The sequence below is a fragment of the Parasteatoda tepidariorum genome, chromosome 9, assembly GCF_982258835.1.
Source record: "Parasteatoda tepidariorum strain Cologne lab strain chromosome 9, Ptep-v5.0, whole genome shotgun sequence".
NCBI classification, from domain to species: domain Eukaryota; kingdom Metazoa; phylum Arthropoda; class Arachnida; order Araneae; family Theridiidae; genus Parasteatoda; species Parasteatoda tepidariorum.
Window position 1 is genome coordinate 77,129,720 of NC_141763.1, and position 16,258 is coordinate 77,145,977.

Below are 16,258 nucleotides of genomic sequence, written 5' to 3' on the forward strand. Positions count from 1 at the left end.
TTTTTAAACAAAATTTAGGTTAATAAAACCAAAATGTGCGATATTTAAACCATTCATTTGGTACAGTTACCGTCCATATGGTGATGGTTTACCAGAAATTCTGATCCTTAAAATTACAGTTATCGTTACCTTGTAATGTAAATTTAATCGAATAAATGGTTTTTATGGCATGCTCTAAAATATCCTCATAAAATTACCAAATTTCAGCTCATTATTAAATTTCATCTTTTATTCTGAAACCATATTTTATTGTTAAATTTACCAAAATCATTACCAAAACGCTTTGACAAAAATTATTAATCTTTTTGCTGTTTGGAACACGATAAATTATACCCAATTCCTGTAATTTTGATCGTACTTTTTTTTAAGGGTATACAAATCTGGGACCATTCACCAAATCTATGCTCTAAACCAAAGAGACTCAGTCTGATTTTCAGATCATTTTTCAAAAATGAAGTGTCTGCTTATTGAAGTTTAAGCTCATTTTTAAGCTAGGGTAAATTATGTAAACACAATTTCTTTAGTAATTAATAAATTTTTTAGATTTTTTTCATTTCTTTTTATTTACTTAAACGTTTTTTTCCCCAACACTCACCAGGGTATACATTTCGTCAGTTCATGCGTATTAAGGAGGATTTGATGGCCATTCTTTCAGGGACACCATACTATGCCAACGTTGCTCCCACAGTAAAGATTGACGGTACACAGAATGAAAGAACATCCGAGCCTTAACCGGGATTCGAACCCAGAACCTTTCTGATGCAAAGCCAGTTCCCTGACTTCTACACAACCCGATCGGCTTCATTTGAATGTGATCATTGTTACCATCTGATTCTCTGTCTAGCCACAATCAAACGTTCTCTCGTGGACCGTTATTGGGAGGCAAGGGCCACCCGGATTAGAATTATCGCCAAAGATGCTTCTCTCGTCCTTTACGGTTTTTTTTCTCTCTATGTTTGTTCTCTAACCTGTAAAAAAATCCACTATAAAGTACTGGAACTAAATGCCTCACCTATAAAATCAATTTTGTCGTAAAATCCACTTTTACTGAAAAATATTATATCGCAATTTTCATAATATTCATTTAATTAGAGTGAATCACTGATTTTAAGGTAATTATTATTTAAAAAATTATGGTACATCAAATACTTTGTTTCGTAAGATGTGCCGATAAAAATGAATTTTACGGTAAAATGTACAGGCACCGTGAGTGTCGGTACTTTTTACCGTAATTTGATCGAGAAAATCTTTACAGTTTATATGGTTCCTTGTATTTGCTTTCGTAGTTGTTTTTTAATCTTGCCATTAAAAAATAAAATAAAAATTTATACAAGCTTAATTACGTTAAATAATTTGCGATACATATTTCCTAAAATCACGAATTCTTTTTTAAAATTTTCAATGTATATTCAATAGAAATTAAAATGAACATAATATTGTTATTTAAAAATAAAAATAAAAACTTTCAGAAAATGAAAAGAAAGCTCTTTTTACGTTACAAAGCTATGCATATTAGTCTCATAAAATATTGTTAATATTATTCTTTTTCATAAGGAAATCTGAATACAGAAGGAATGTTAAAACATGATTGGCGAGATAATATATCGTTAGAGGATTTTCTAGATCAATAATAGAATGCGCCATCAATTACAGACGGAACAGTGCGATCTGGCAGAAAAGGGTCCCATTTCTCGATGTCTGATGTCAATAAGTCCGTAACAGCTATATTATTTATATGATAAAGACATTGTCGATTATTAGAAGGCACTGAACTGACATTTAATCGATTACGCTGAATGGTGTAGCTGTTAATGATACAGCTGTTAATGATATAAATATATGTAATCTTTGAATAAATTATAATTTTGCGCAGTATTATATTTAAACACTCATTTTATTGCATTTTAAAACTTTTTTTCTTCTTACTAACGAATAAAAAACTAAATAGAAATAGTTTCAAAATTTACTTATTTTTTTTTAAATTTTAAAACATTTTGATATTTTTCATAAATATGCTGCAGCAGTATAAGAGATAAATCAATATTATCATTTACATTTATTTAATTAAATCTTAAAATTTTTCTTACTCGAAATTTTTTAATTATGTATGTTTGTGAAAGCTAAAAAGAGTAATTTTTTCAAAAAAAGAAAAAGAAAGATAAGCTCTAATAGGATATATTGTTGCCATAGCTATTAAATTTTTCATTGTAATCGTTTTAATTACGGCACTTAAAATAAATAACACCATTTTAGCAAAAAATTTTCTTCTTTATCAGAAGCATTTTCTTCCGCGAAATATTTCTCGATTTTTATTCTATATTCCTTTCAGATGAAAATTGTTTAATGTAAGAATAAAAGATTTCGTAGCTTTCATTTTAACTATTAATTTTTAAGCTTGTAATCTCGATAAAAAATGCATTTTTAAATAAGTCTTATATTTTACTTATTAACACTGTTTTTCTGATAATATATTTGTTTGTAATATACTTAGTTATTTTATGTAATAATAATTTTAAAATAAATAAAAATTTATATATTAAACTGATGTGAAAAATTTAACAAGAACGTTTATAACTAGACGATTTATTTCTTTAAAAAAAGAATCCATCGATTACTGCACCAAGATTATTCTGGGTAAATCTTATATTTTAAAGCATGCAAGCAAAATTATTATAATTTACCTTTTATATATATATATATATATATATATATATATATATATATATATATATATATATATATATATATATATATATATATATATATATATATATATATATATATATATATATATATATATATATATATATATATATATATATATATATATATATATATATATATATTATTATTATTATTTTAATATTTATTTTTTTAATTAAAGTATGTTGTTATCATAATAATGGTTTTTAAAATAGTTCTGGCATATAAATGATATACTTCTTTTGTAATTGCACATTTTTGCTTTATATTTATTTCAACATTTCTACATTAGTGCAGCTTAATTAAACTTTAAAAAAGAATTGCTAATATTTGTCTACAAATGCGTTTGCAGTGCTAATTTATGAAATATATAGTTCTTCATAGTTTAAATGTTTTTTTAATTAAAATAGTTTAATGTAACAATAAAGCACTGAAATATTTGTTTAATGTTTTAATTGTCACAAATTTGTCCAAACGAATGGCATGTATTACATTTATATTTTTGAAAGCCTAATATAATTTATCAGCAAGATAATTCATTAGTTATTGCAATTATTCTTTATATTTTCTTTTACTCAAGAAATTAATAGAATATCTAGTTCTTCACTTTTTAAATATTTTTAAAATTTAATAACTTGTATTTGAGAATAAAAGAATTTAACAATCAATTGTTGATTTAGTTGTAACAAAGGTATCTAATACCTATTGCTTCCTGAGCCTTTGGAACAATGTTATTTTAAGTAAATTCTATGCATTAGTAACTGTCAGACGGAAATGCTACTTTTGTCCAGCAATGTATTAAATGGCAAAATAATGAATTATTTATCACGTGAAAAATTCTGAAACTAAAGCTTAACTCAGTATTGATTTTGCCAACAAAACCGAAGTTTTAAAAACTAAAAATGATTTAGAACGATTTAGTTGAACATTCTTCTTTTTGTAACAAAATAAAAGAGAGTAAATGAAAGAAGAAGAAAAAATTGGCTTCAGAATTCCAAGATAAAAAAAAAAAAACTTTTATGCATTGACAGCCGGAAGAGTGTTCTTTAGAGACTGCTGGATTATTGCATTACGGAAGGATCAAAAGGTATTAAGCTAACTTTTATCAGCGCCAAATGAAATACTTTGGCTCCTTAATGACATTATCTACTCCGCCAATCCATTACTTTAATTAGCCAGCATGCTCTCTTAATTTAAGAAATACGGAAAAGACATATCCTTGTTTCGATTCTTAAGTCTTAGTTTTTTTGTGCTTTAAATAGGAATTTTCTGCGAAGATTTGTTTATACTATGCCGTTCTATTTTTGTAATATATATATGGTGTTAGGATTGTTTTTTGCACAACTCTTGTTTCTATAAAAAAAACTAATATTTTATTCATAGCAAAAATAATATTTTATAAAAATCTATAAAAAAGTGTAGTACTAGATGTTACTATACTACGTGCTTAAAATTTAAGCTACTACAGGTATTGAAATTATTGTTGGAAGCTAAAAAAATCATACAGGAGATTTATTTGAAAAAATTATTGACTAAATTTATTTTCAACCCAAAGATAAAAATTCACTATTGAAAAAAAGACCTTCAAAGTCGTCCTTTGCTTGAAGTAAAGCGTTATTTATGATTTTCCATTTTCAACAATTAATTAAATTAACTTTTTAAATTTAAGAAGCTATAGGATTTTTTTAATGTACATTCATTCATGCTGTTTTTCTTTCACAATTGGGTATAATATAAAAAAAACACAACTACTTCTACTTAGTAGGAATAACATTTACCATGACGCAATGCTAAATTCTATGCCACTATCCACATAAATGCCACTATCCACATAAATCAATTATTAATCAAAAATCGAATATCAATTACTTTTCATTATAATGCAATAAAATCTGGCGAGCAGCTATTTAAACGATCAAACATTTCGTTTGTTTATTTGTGACTTGAAGTTAGGCTCGCAGAAAATGCCGTTCATGGGTTAAATTTAGTAGGAATAACACAACCTGTGACGTAGGCTATAGTATACCCAATTGTCGGATAATTTATTCTTAATATGGTAGCTTAAACCCTTGTTAAATATTAGCTTACACAATTAAAATTGTACACGGTAATATTAAACAAGATATTTCCTTCGGCAATTTTTAATTGAATAAATAAAAAATAAAGTTACGATTTAAACTTAAAAGCAACTTAAAAAACCGAAATTTTAAATGTGAAAATATTTATTTTTTAGACGTTGTTAAAGTATTTTGCAACTCTGATTATTTTAAGATCCATAAGTACTATAAATTGTATAGGTCGTAGAAAATAAGTTATTTCGTTGTCTTTCATAAAAAAGACAATGAAATAAAAATATAAGACAGGAACATTAGAAAATTTTTAAAGTATACATTTAAAACTATTTTGAAAACCAAATTTGTCAAGGCAGAATTTCATTCAAAAAGTTTCAACATAGCTCTCTTCCGAACCGACATTTCTGACAGGACACTGTTAAATAAAATGTCACACGAATCCTTCCCTGTTTTTTTTTATTTGACATTTTCCCTTCCATTGTTGAAAGCCTGCTTACCAAATCGAAAACACGTCGTTAAATATATGTTTTTTCTCCTCCTAAATACTGGCTGTCGATACATTTAAATATTTCTTAGCTTATCTTACAGGGTCAAAGGAAAATAAAAAAGAAGTATAACATTTAATGCTGTTTGTAAAAATTTAATTTTTGATATTATTTTGAGCAGCGAAGACTCAAAGGTTAGGCACGAGGTTGTCATTGTGAAGAGCAAGGGTTCGATCCCCAGCCGCAGCCTAAAGCCCACCCAGCCTCATTTCGATGGGAACCAACTGCTCTGGGAAGTAAAGAGGGCCTGTGCGCAGTACTGACCGCTTTGCCACAATCATGCCGTTGTTCATGAAATTGTGGAGCCTTATCTTCCATGACCCCCCTGGCCCTCTACGGGCTGTCGTGGGAATGCTTTACTTTACTTATTATTTTATTTATCCCTATATAATTTTCTGGGAAAGACTAGAAAAGCACGGAGAAGAAAATTCTGGTAAAATTACAGCACTGTTTAGTAATAATATTTCTGGTTAAAAAAATAATTCTGCTCAATAAAACCAAAATATATAGTATTTGAACCATTTATTTGGTAATTTTTCTGTTCACTTGGAAACGGTTTCCCGGAAATTCTGGTATTTAAAATTACAGATCTCATTAACACATAATCTAGTGTAAATACAAAACTGAAAAGTAAATTCGACTGATTAAATGGTTTTTACGTTATGCTCCAAGGTATTATGATAAAGCTACCGGATTTTACCACATTTTTCAGATTTTATCACTCATTATAAAATCATATTTTGTTGTTAATTTTACCACAACTATTATGAAAGAGTGTCCGTAAAAATTTTCGCTCTCTTTGATATTTCTATAGACCCAGAAATGTTACCATATTCTGGTAGTTTTCACTATATTTTTTTTCTCTGAGTGAGTTTTACTTATTTGATGGACTAAGCATTCTGTAAATACTTTTAAATGATTATTTGTAATTTTAAAAGTGTATGTTTACACATATATTTAAAAATAGTACTAAAATATACCGTAATGTAAAAGAAATATTATAACCTATTAAATTAAAAAAAAAGTTTAAAGAATCTGTTTACTATGGTATTACTTAAGAGTGTTTATTTATTTCATGATTAAAGGTTAATTTAAATCAATTTATACAATAACTATTAATTAAAGATTTAGCTTATTACGTTCTCGATTTTTCGAGTTTAATTTTGTTCAATATTTTTTAACTATTTCATGAAACATTTTTTAAATATATTTACTAATTTAACACTACTATAATTAACCAATTTCTAACTTCTTCACCAAAACAGAAGTCTTTTTTTTTTAACTTCGCAAAATGTTTTACATTTAGATGCGATTACAGTTTCGAAGATGAATGTTGGCGAAATGTCCCATTTCGCAACTGTCGAGTCTAATATAAAATAGATTTATCAGAAACTAAGGAGGAAAACTTGGCTGTTTTGGCGAGTTCTTTATTTATTGTAAGAGTTTTTACTGCAATGCTGCCGTCCATTATAATGGGATTTTAGTTCTAAGCAAACGATAGTTTTGTTGTTGTAGTCACTATTTAGTCTACTTAAGAGGAACTATTAAAATTGCTACTTAAAATTAACTATTGTAATCCCTCTCATTATACTACACGAGTTTAACTTAATTTACTTCGTATATTTTAAATATAAGCTTTTGGAGATCAAGTTACTGAAAGAGCACAAGATAGTTCGCAATTTAGCTTCGATTCATAATGTTTAAAATTTATTATAAAAGAACAAAGCCGAATAATTTTTTAAACACGCAATGCAAATGCTGTGATTGGAAATGATTATTTACCAAATACATCTGATTTTAATCATAGGCGAAATGTCTAAAAAACGATTGTGAGTTGACATTAATAACTTTTATAAAAATTTAGTTTAGAAAAGTCAATTTATAATTTTTTTTTTAAATCAAAGATCAACACCGTAGCTTTGTAATTTTGAACCTATTTGAAAAGACAAGGTAGCTACTTGATGAAGCATATTTTTTAGTTTAGGAAACTTTTAATTTTGATTTATATTCATTTTTTTCTGAAATTCGGGAGCTATTCTACCAGAATAGGTACTTTGTGGCATCTATTTTAATCGTAATAGTATGTAGTAAACGAGTAAGCTTAAGAATGACTTTTTATTCGAAAACATTGACGACATAAACATAGAAAAACAGTTTATAAATCTTTTTTTCTAATATACTATTCAAATGTTTTAAAATTAATGGAAACTGCTCTTATTAATTTGAAATAGTAAGTCAATATTGCTTTGTACCTACCTATACATTGTTAGAAATTTTGAGATCATTGAACTACAAAATTGTGCAAATTTACTGCAACAATTGCGCAGTTGCAGGTTGCACCGTATTATCGTGAAACCTAAACTACGATAAATTTTGTTGGCCGATACCATGGTTCAACTTGAAATGAAGCTTGGTTCAATTTATCACCTTATTATAGTTGCAAAAATTTCCGGTAAAGTTACAGTACTGTATAGTATTAGCATTTCCGTTAAAAAAAACATAATTCTGGTTTAAAAAAAAACACGATAGATATTGTATTTCAGTCATTCATTTGGTAATTTTTCCGCTTTAATGGTAGCGGTTTACTGGAAACTTTGTTTTAAAGTTCTTATTACAGCATATTGAGTAAAAAATACCAAACTTAAAACTTTTCCTCCGCGTTCTAATGTATCATGATAAAATTATTAAATTTTACAGCATTCATCAAATTTTATCACATATTATAAAACCATATTTTATTGTTACTTTTACTAAAGCCATTACCAAAGCGCTTCGGTAAGTATTACTGAGCTTTTTCATGTTCTTTTCGAGTCAGAAATACAAAATAAACTTTACCACATTCTGATATTTTTAACCATACTTTTTTTTTCATTAATTCAATAAAAACTTCTTACCTTGTGTTACATTAATTCCTCATTTCTAGAGAATATAAATGACTCGGAAATGATTACGATAGATAAATTTAGTAAATTAGTTTGTATTTTGTTCATTATTCGTTCTTCATTTCAAAGGTAAAAGTATAACTCAGAGATGAATATGATTTTAATCTACAAAATAATTTACAATTTGTCTTGCACTCATTTTTCATTTCAAGAGAATAGATGATTAAAATACAATATTCCGTTAAAAATTTTGTATTTTGTCTAACAGCTGTTCTTTCTATTTCAAGAAATTTTAAGACTAATATGTTATTCTAGAATTATAATGTGGTATATGTTATGTATAACCAAATAAAATAAGCATAATTTATAATTTCAATTGATAAAATACAAAATGATATATGCATATGTACATTTTAATTACTTATTAATAATTTATTTTTTCTTTTGAAGTTCTTAAAAATTAAAATTTAAAGGGGCGAAAAAGAATTACGACATTTTGTCTCAATGATTCTTAAAAAATGCTGCTTATGAATTTATTTTAATAGTTGAAAAGGACAGATAAGTTTAACAGAAAATTAAGTTATAAATTAAAACCACAACACAAAATATTTCAAGTTTTTCCTATCATCTTACATATAGTAAATATTATGCTTATAGACATTTGTTTCAGCTTTAGAATTACGGTAAAGAGTATAAAATAAGCAAGTCACAATAAGTTTGAGCAAAATAATAGATTTTTTTTAGATTTAACACAAATTATAAAATAACTTACACAAATCTCTGTATCAATATATTGGTTTAACCCCTTTAATCAGTATAATCTGTATAATCTCTGTAGAAGTATATCAGTAAATCTTATATTAAAGAATAAAAGATTAAAATCGATAATTAGGAATCGATTATAAAATTGCGTTATTTAAAAAATCGTTTGCTGAAAAAGAATAAAAAACTTAGCTTATTTTTTAAAAATATTATTTTATAATAAGACACAATATATCGAAACCATATTTAAATTTCAAATGAGTTTAATTGATTTGTTCGGGGTAGAAAAATTAAAAAAATTAGTTTTAAAATATTTCCTATAAAAACTGTAACATGACCTAAAACTTCGTAGAAATATTCTTTAATAGACTGATAAAAATGGCTCTAACTGTAAAAAAAGAAATGCATTATTTATTGTAATAAATCTAATGTTAAAGTTGAATATGTTAACACAAATAAAAATATGTAACTAATATATACTCACCAATCAGAATATTTTTGCTCTAATTCTTTATGCGATACCAAATATATAAATTTCGAAAAAAAAATTCTATTTTGAAATGTATTTCAGAAATTTTTAAAATTATGAAATAATTGTTTGCCTCCGTAATTTTGATTACGTTAGCAATAGCGATGATATAAAGCGGCAACTGCTCAGTTTCTAAGAAGTTACTACTAGTTTAACCTGTTGTGGACGGTGAAATTGTAAAATGAGATGTCTTCTCCCATTCATGTTCCTTGCTTTCGATGTGGAGGCGCTGTCAGCGTTTTGGGGTGGGATTTCTCTATGCTCTCGCGCATTACCTGGGATATTTTTATGTAAGCGAAAGTGACAAGATGTGTCGAACATTTCCCAACAGCTCAATTCCATTTACTCTTCTTTCGCTTATCGACGGAAAATAGATCTTAAGTTTTAAGAGCTAGCTTAGAAGCTGTGTTTCCTTTTTTGCAAGGGGAGAGAGGGTCTTTCGATAGGTTGTATACAATTGCGGCTTAATGTACCAAAACCAATATCATGTTAAAGATTACATAATCGGATAAAAATAGTTCCAAAATTTATGTTCAAGTGAAAGTAAGAACTTATTTTTCTGGGATTGAAGGACTAATGATGTCATAAACGCTTAATAGTTACATTAATAATTCTTATAGATTTATGAAAAATAAATACTCAATATGTTTTTAGTTTTGACATTGGTTGTTCTTTCAATAGGCTAATTGGGTGTATTGTTAGTTAAGAAGTTATAAAACTTACTGTCTTAAAAAAAAAACTTTTTTGTTACTGATTATTGAAAAAAATCCTTGGTAAAAAAATATTCGTTTTATTTTCTCTAAAAAAATTCTAACCTGTAATTATGTTTAGAACCAAAACTTGGTTGACTTAAGAATATTTGACCTGTTAATAAAATAATTTCAAAGAATTTAATGAAAGGAAACATTATCCTTATGATGGAGATAGAAAACAATGAATTCAAAATTTTATCAATATACTTTATAATGTATTAATACATAGTTAAAATTATATAATAAAAAAATATAATTTTTCTGTGATATTATAATTTTATATTTGAGAAATATGTAGTAAAATGACTAGAATATATTATTAAAATACATTTATACAGATTACAACTTAAAAATATTCAAATAAAATAGAAAATCACGTATAAAGCATTAAATTAAATAGTTTGAAAGATACACAGAAATAAATGCTTACAAAGGAATAAAATTTTGTTATTATTAGTTTCAATTCTACCTTAGCTGAAAAAATCAAATTGGACAAAAAGATTCAAGATGCATTTTTTTCGCTTACAAAAGAACGGACACATTGAGAAATATAGTGTAATACAAACGAATTCATACACCGAGCTGTCATTTTATTATGAGCAAGATTTGATATTATATTTAGACACATTTATTTTTGCTCTGAACACAAGAATGAACCTTCTTGATGTGAACTTTATGAGACGCTGGTGTGGTATTTGTGGAATTAGACTAACGCTTTTTTTCAAAAGTGTGATACAAATGCTTGTATTTACTTATTAATTTATTAAATGCTTATTATTTTATTAAATGCTTATGTGTGATATAAATGCTTTCTTTTCACAAACACCCAATAAAAGTTTGATCTGAAGATTGTGGTTGTTAATGCAGAACTTCAAATCGATTCTTTACAATGCCAGAAAGACACATTATCCAGCATTTCTGGGCTGAATTATCCTTTGGGACTGAAATAAATCAACAGTATTGAGGATTGCAGTTGGTTAGTAATGTCTATGTATGATGTCGTATTCAGGTTATCAATTACACAAATTGCAGGACCTAAATTGTGACGAAAAAAACATTTATTTACTTAACTTCACTAAGTGGTAACACCTTTGCACGATAGCTTCTTAGAATAAAGTTTTCAGGTGGTCAGTGGTCCTAACGAAGCGGAATTAAGTATATTTGAACTTATAAAGTATCATTCTACTGCACTATCATATAGTAAATGGACGACGTGTGATGGACGGGACCTCTTAATTGCTTCATTTTCCATGTAAATAATCACCTAAACTTCTGTTCATCTTAGAAGCCAGGAAAGATGTTTGATCGATTCTGATACTTAACTAACTCTGCTTGTTTGTGAACATGAAGGGAAAAATCATTCTACACAATCAATGTTTGTTTAGATTTAGAACAGAGTCGAGGCAAATAACATTAAGTTTTGGTTATAAGTTCGGATAATAGTTAATTTTTCTGAGTTACAAAATCAAAAGGCCGTGTATTGTCAATTGTAACTCTTTAATTAGCTGAGTATAAAATGGAAAATAGTCAGTTTTAACTGATTCGAAGATTAAAACTGGCAAATCTAGTAAAATTATATGGGAAAACTTTTTCGTATGTTGTCAGTAATGACACTGTAAGAAGGATAATTTTAACAAAAAATAAATTTTTAAGAAACATTTTTTCCATTGCCCACCTGGAGAAAGACCTTTCATCAATACGGGCATCAGAAGGACAGATTTGTATGCCACTTTATCAGGGGCACCATATTGAGTGAGCCAACGTTGCTCCTACAATAAGGGCAGATAATACAGAGAACGAAAGAACATCCATTCCCAGGATTCTAACCCAGAACCTTTCTGATGCAAGGTCAGTTTTCTGACCCTTACACAGGCCAGTCGACTTTTTAGGAAACATCTGGTATACATAATTTTTTTCGCTCTTTCAAGAAGTAAAATCGAAATACTAGATGATTTTTTTTCAGGAATAACAAATATATATTTTCCCCCCGATAAAAATCTGTTTAAGGCACAGTAATACATTCTATTTAATTTTTGCAAATTGATATTATTTATGGAACAACGTCTGCTTTGATAAATTGCATTAGTTAATAGATACATTAATAAAATTAAGCATCTAGAAAATATAGTAATTGAAATATGCACAGCTTTAACTTCAAAGCAATGGCGTAGAGTCACCTTGCTTGATGTCATGATGGCAAAGAATGTGACATTGTCACTAGAAAGTTGGAGGGACATCACGATTATCATGCAGACCGTCATCTAATTAAAACTCACTGTCAATCTGTCTAACTGGTGACTTCTGAATGTCAGGCATTTCTGATTACATTTATTTCCATTATTCGACCATTTTAATTTTGGTTGTAAATTGTAAGAAGTGTAAAGTTTTAATTTTAATAGTTAAGTTTGCAGTGAATAAAATAGTAGTTTGACACAAGTATCCGTGTTTAATAAGAGAGTGAACAATTAATGAATAATAAGCTTAGAATGTATCGATGTTAAATCATAGAGATTAGGAAAATAATTTAAATGAATCTATGAAATATAATTGAATATTTTAAAGGTACCTGAAATTAAAAAAGCTTTTTATTATAAACTTGGATCGTCATACGTATTTCAGAAACAAAAATACAAAACAAAAATGAAATAATACTTAGGAACAAAATTTAAACCGATATTCATTGCTATAATAATCACAAATACTTTGTTTAATTACAAGCTTTTTTTAAGAGACACAGATTTCAATTTTAAGACAGTCATCGAACAGCTAACCTAAATTTGAGTTTACGACTACCATTGTTCAACTTCGTAGCCTTGCAATTTTGAACTCTATTCAAGGAAACCTTGGATCAGTACCCCCAGAGACATTGATTTGTATTGGAAACTTGGAGGACTTTGTTACCCCGACAGATTTAACATGCACCAGTCCCCATTTAATGCACGGGGATTCTTCGGCCATTTGGATTCGAACTACCGTTTCCACTAACACGAATCCAATGCCCTATCAACCTGACTATCCCGTATAACCGTCGTTGAACAACCTCTTCACCGACCCAATTTTAAGGTTTACGACAACTAATGTTGAAATCCGTAGCCTTGTAATTTTGAACCCAATCCAGATGACAAGGAAAGTATTGGGAGAAATTTGCCTTCGTGGAGAACTTTTTGATGGAACTAACCCGCATTTGCATTACATGGAGAGGAAGATCTCGAGAAACTCCCGGATTCGAACCCGATTCAACTCATTGGGAGGTGATTAAGTTATGTTTGAAGTTTCAAAAATGAAGATAATGAAACAAAAATGGTTGCTGAAGCTGGTGCTAAGTTGGTAACTAAGTTGAAAACCTTATTACAGATGCTATTTGTTCCATTTTCTTAATTAAAATTCAAATAAATTCAACTGTCATTAACAGTTTCACAAGTTACTTTCCCTTACAAACTTTTTATATCTTAAGAACTTATAAAAAAAAAGCATATATGCGCTGTAAAAAATGTAGCTACGAAACTCCAAAGGAAATATTAGGCGAATTTAAAAATCCAACTTTGAAACGGCACGTGCATTTTTTTAGAGCCAAATGCAGTATCAAAAGTAACTTGAAGAGACAAAGGTGTGAAAGAGATGTTTGTTGGCTGCCGGCAGGATTCGAACCAAGGACATCCGGGTTTGTTGTAGGTTTATCTGACCACCATAGTTGTGCACCTAAATATATCATGAGTAAAAGAGCTTAATACAGCGGCCGCCGCAATGATATATATTTCCTTCGATTAAAAGTTCTAAAGAAACCCTTTGTGCCGTTGAAATTGGAACTATATATATATATATATATATATATATAAATATATATATATATATATATATATATATATATATATAAATATATATATATATATATATATATATATATATATATATATATATATATATATATATATATATATATATATATATATATATATATATATATATATATATATATATATATATATATATATATATTCAAAATGAAGAATAAAACAAATAAAAATTATAGACAGATGAAAAAAAAGGGGGAGGGGGAATAATAAGTAAAAAATTAACAAACAACAGTTCAAAAAAAAGAAAAAAAATTATAAAATTTTATTTAAAAAACCGGAAAAAAACGAAAAAAAAGATATAATCTTTTCTTCAGCCCACACGATAATATCCGCAAAACAGAGTGCTTTCTGATATTGTATCAATAAAGCCAAAGCAAAATATATTAATAGAATAGTGTGAGGAGCACTCAGAAATTTTTTTTATAAGAATAACAACGAATAAAATAGATCACAAAAAGTAAAAATAACATGTAAAAACAGAAAATAAAATAAAATAAAAAGAAAAAATATTAAAAAGGGGACTATAAAGCGAGTAGCAAAATCAGATCAACTTACATGGACAGAAAATTTTTCAAGAATGATTTAAAAATGTTTTCGTAGAAAGATTGCCAGATTACAAAATATGAAAACAAAAGCGCAAATTGAGTGTAACAAGAGGGTTTTAAAGTGTCGTTCTTACTGCACTGCTGAAGTGATTTGTTATTCTGAGCTTTGATTTGTTAGTTACCAAGGATGGGCCCGAAATGGATGTGCGCAAGGTAATATTATACTGGATAATTTTAGAAATTGATCATAAATAGTTTTAGAAGATAGATGTTTATTTAAGAAAACATATAAAATAGAAAAGAGAAACATAAATTGTCTGTTTTGCAAATAATTTTAGCCGCGGATTTGCGCGATATGGATTAGCACATAGAAAAATTATTTAAATTATCAAAGAAAAAAATTTTAATAGATAATTTTAACACGGATTTGCCGAAACTTATTGTTTTTCTTAACTTTCTTCGTTTTTTCTTGTATTTATTTATTATATATATATATATATATATATATATATATATATATATATATATATATATATATATATATATATATATATATATATATATAAATCTTATAGCGTTATCTCGCTGTGAATGCAAATAGCTTCCAGCAGCTACCATTTCATTTTTGTGAATGTTATTTCGAATTTTGAACATCAAAGAATTTTATAATTTTAACAAGACATATTTTTATAATTACAAACTTATGTAAGGGTAATTAAAATCTAATGATTTAAAAGAAGCAGCCAATCTAATTATAATGAAAGTGATCAATTATAAATTGATTAATCTAATGATAATTAAAAAGAAATCCACGAACAAAATGGCGTACAAATTAAGTATGAAAATTGTTAATTTTAAAAAGTCTCTAATATCAGATGCTCCTAAGAAGTGATAAAACGCACAAAAATATGCATTTTTAATTGAAGTTATGATAGTATTTTTCAATAGAACATTAAACCTGTCTAAGTTTAAATTCTAAAACACCACATTATTTTAAAGATATAAGAAATGTCCCTGTTAAATAACAATAGATTTTTCTAGAAAATTATCTTACGAGATAAAAGAAGCGTTTGAAGCCTTTTTAGAAACATATGGTTGAAAGAAGACTTTATTTAGGAAATATTAATAATTTTCAAAATATGAAATTTCATTAAGGGTTTCTAATTTGATCGCTCCTTTCTTGACAGCTTCATGATAAATTATTTGAGGTATACGACGCAAAAGAAGAAACGTTACACCATAAACAGCTTATAACCTACTGATCAAAGCTTTACGTAACGCGATAAACTTTTATGCAGTTCTATAAATACATAATTAGAATCTAGAATAAAATGATTTTTTGGGATAAAAACTTTACAATTCGAAAAATAAATGGTTTTTGTCCTAATGATTAGAGTTTTGCGTAACGAGATACACTACACTTTTAAATAGTTTTAGAGGTACATGCATAATGATTGACTCTAAAATAAATTGATTTATTGTAATAAAAACTCTACAATTCTAACCATGGATAGGTTTTGACCTAGTGATAAGAGTCTTACCTAATGAGATGTACTTTCACAAAGTTTTTGGGGTACAATACGCAATTCTTGCTGTCTCTAAAATGAATTGATT

The 16,258-nt window shown here is 27.4% G+C and overlaps 1 protein-coding gene across 1 annotated transcript in view; it reads right to left on the bottom strand.

The window, feature by feature from the left end:
• Positions 1 to 9,678, bottom strand: part of LOC107437568 (glycine receptor subunit alpha-2) — a 44,823-nt gene extending 35,145 nt beyond the window's left edge. Inside the window, exon 1 of the mRNA XM_016049626.4 lies at positions 9,449 to 9,678. The gene's annotated coding sequence lies outside the window, so the exon portion shown is untranslated. The remainder of the gene's footprint in view (positions 1 to 9,448) is intronic.
• Between the last annotated feature and the right edge of the window lie 6,580 nt (positions 9,679 to 16,258).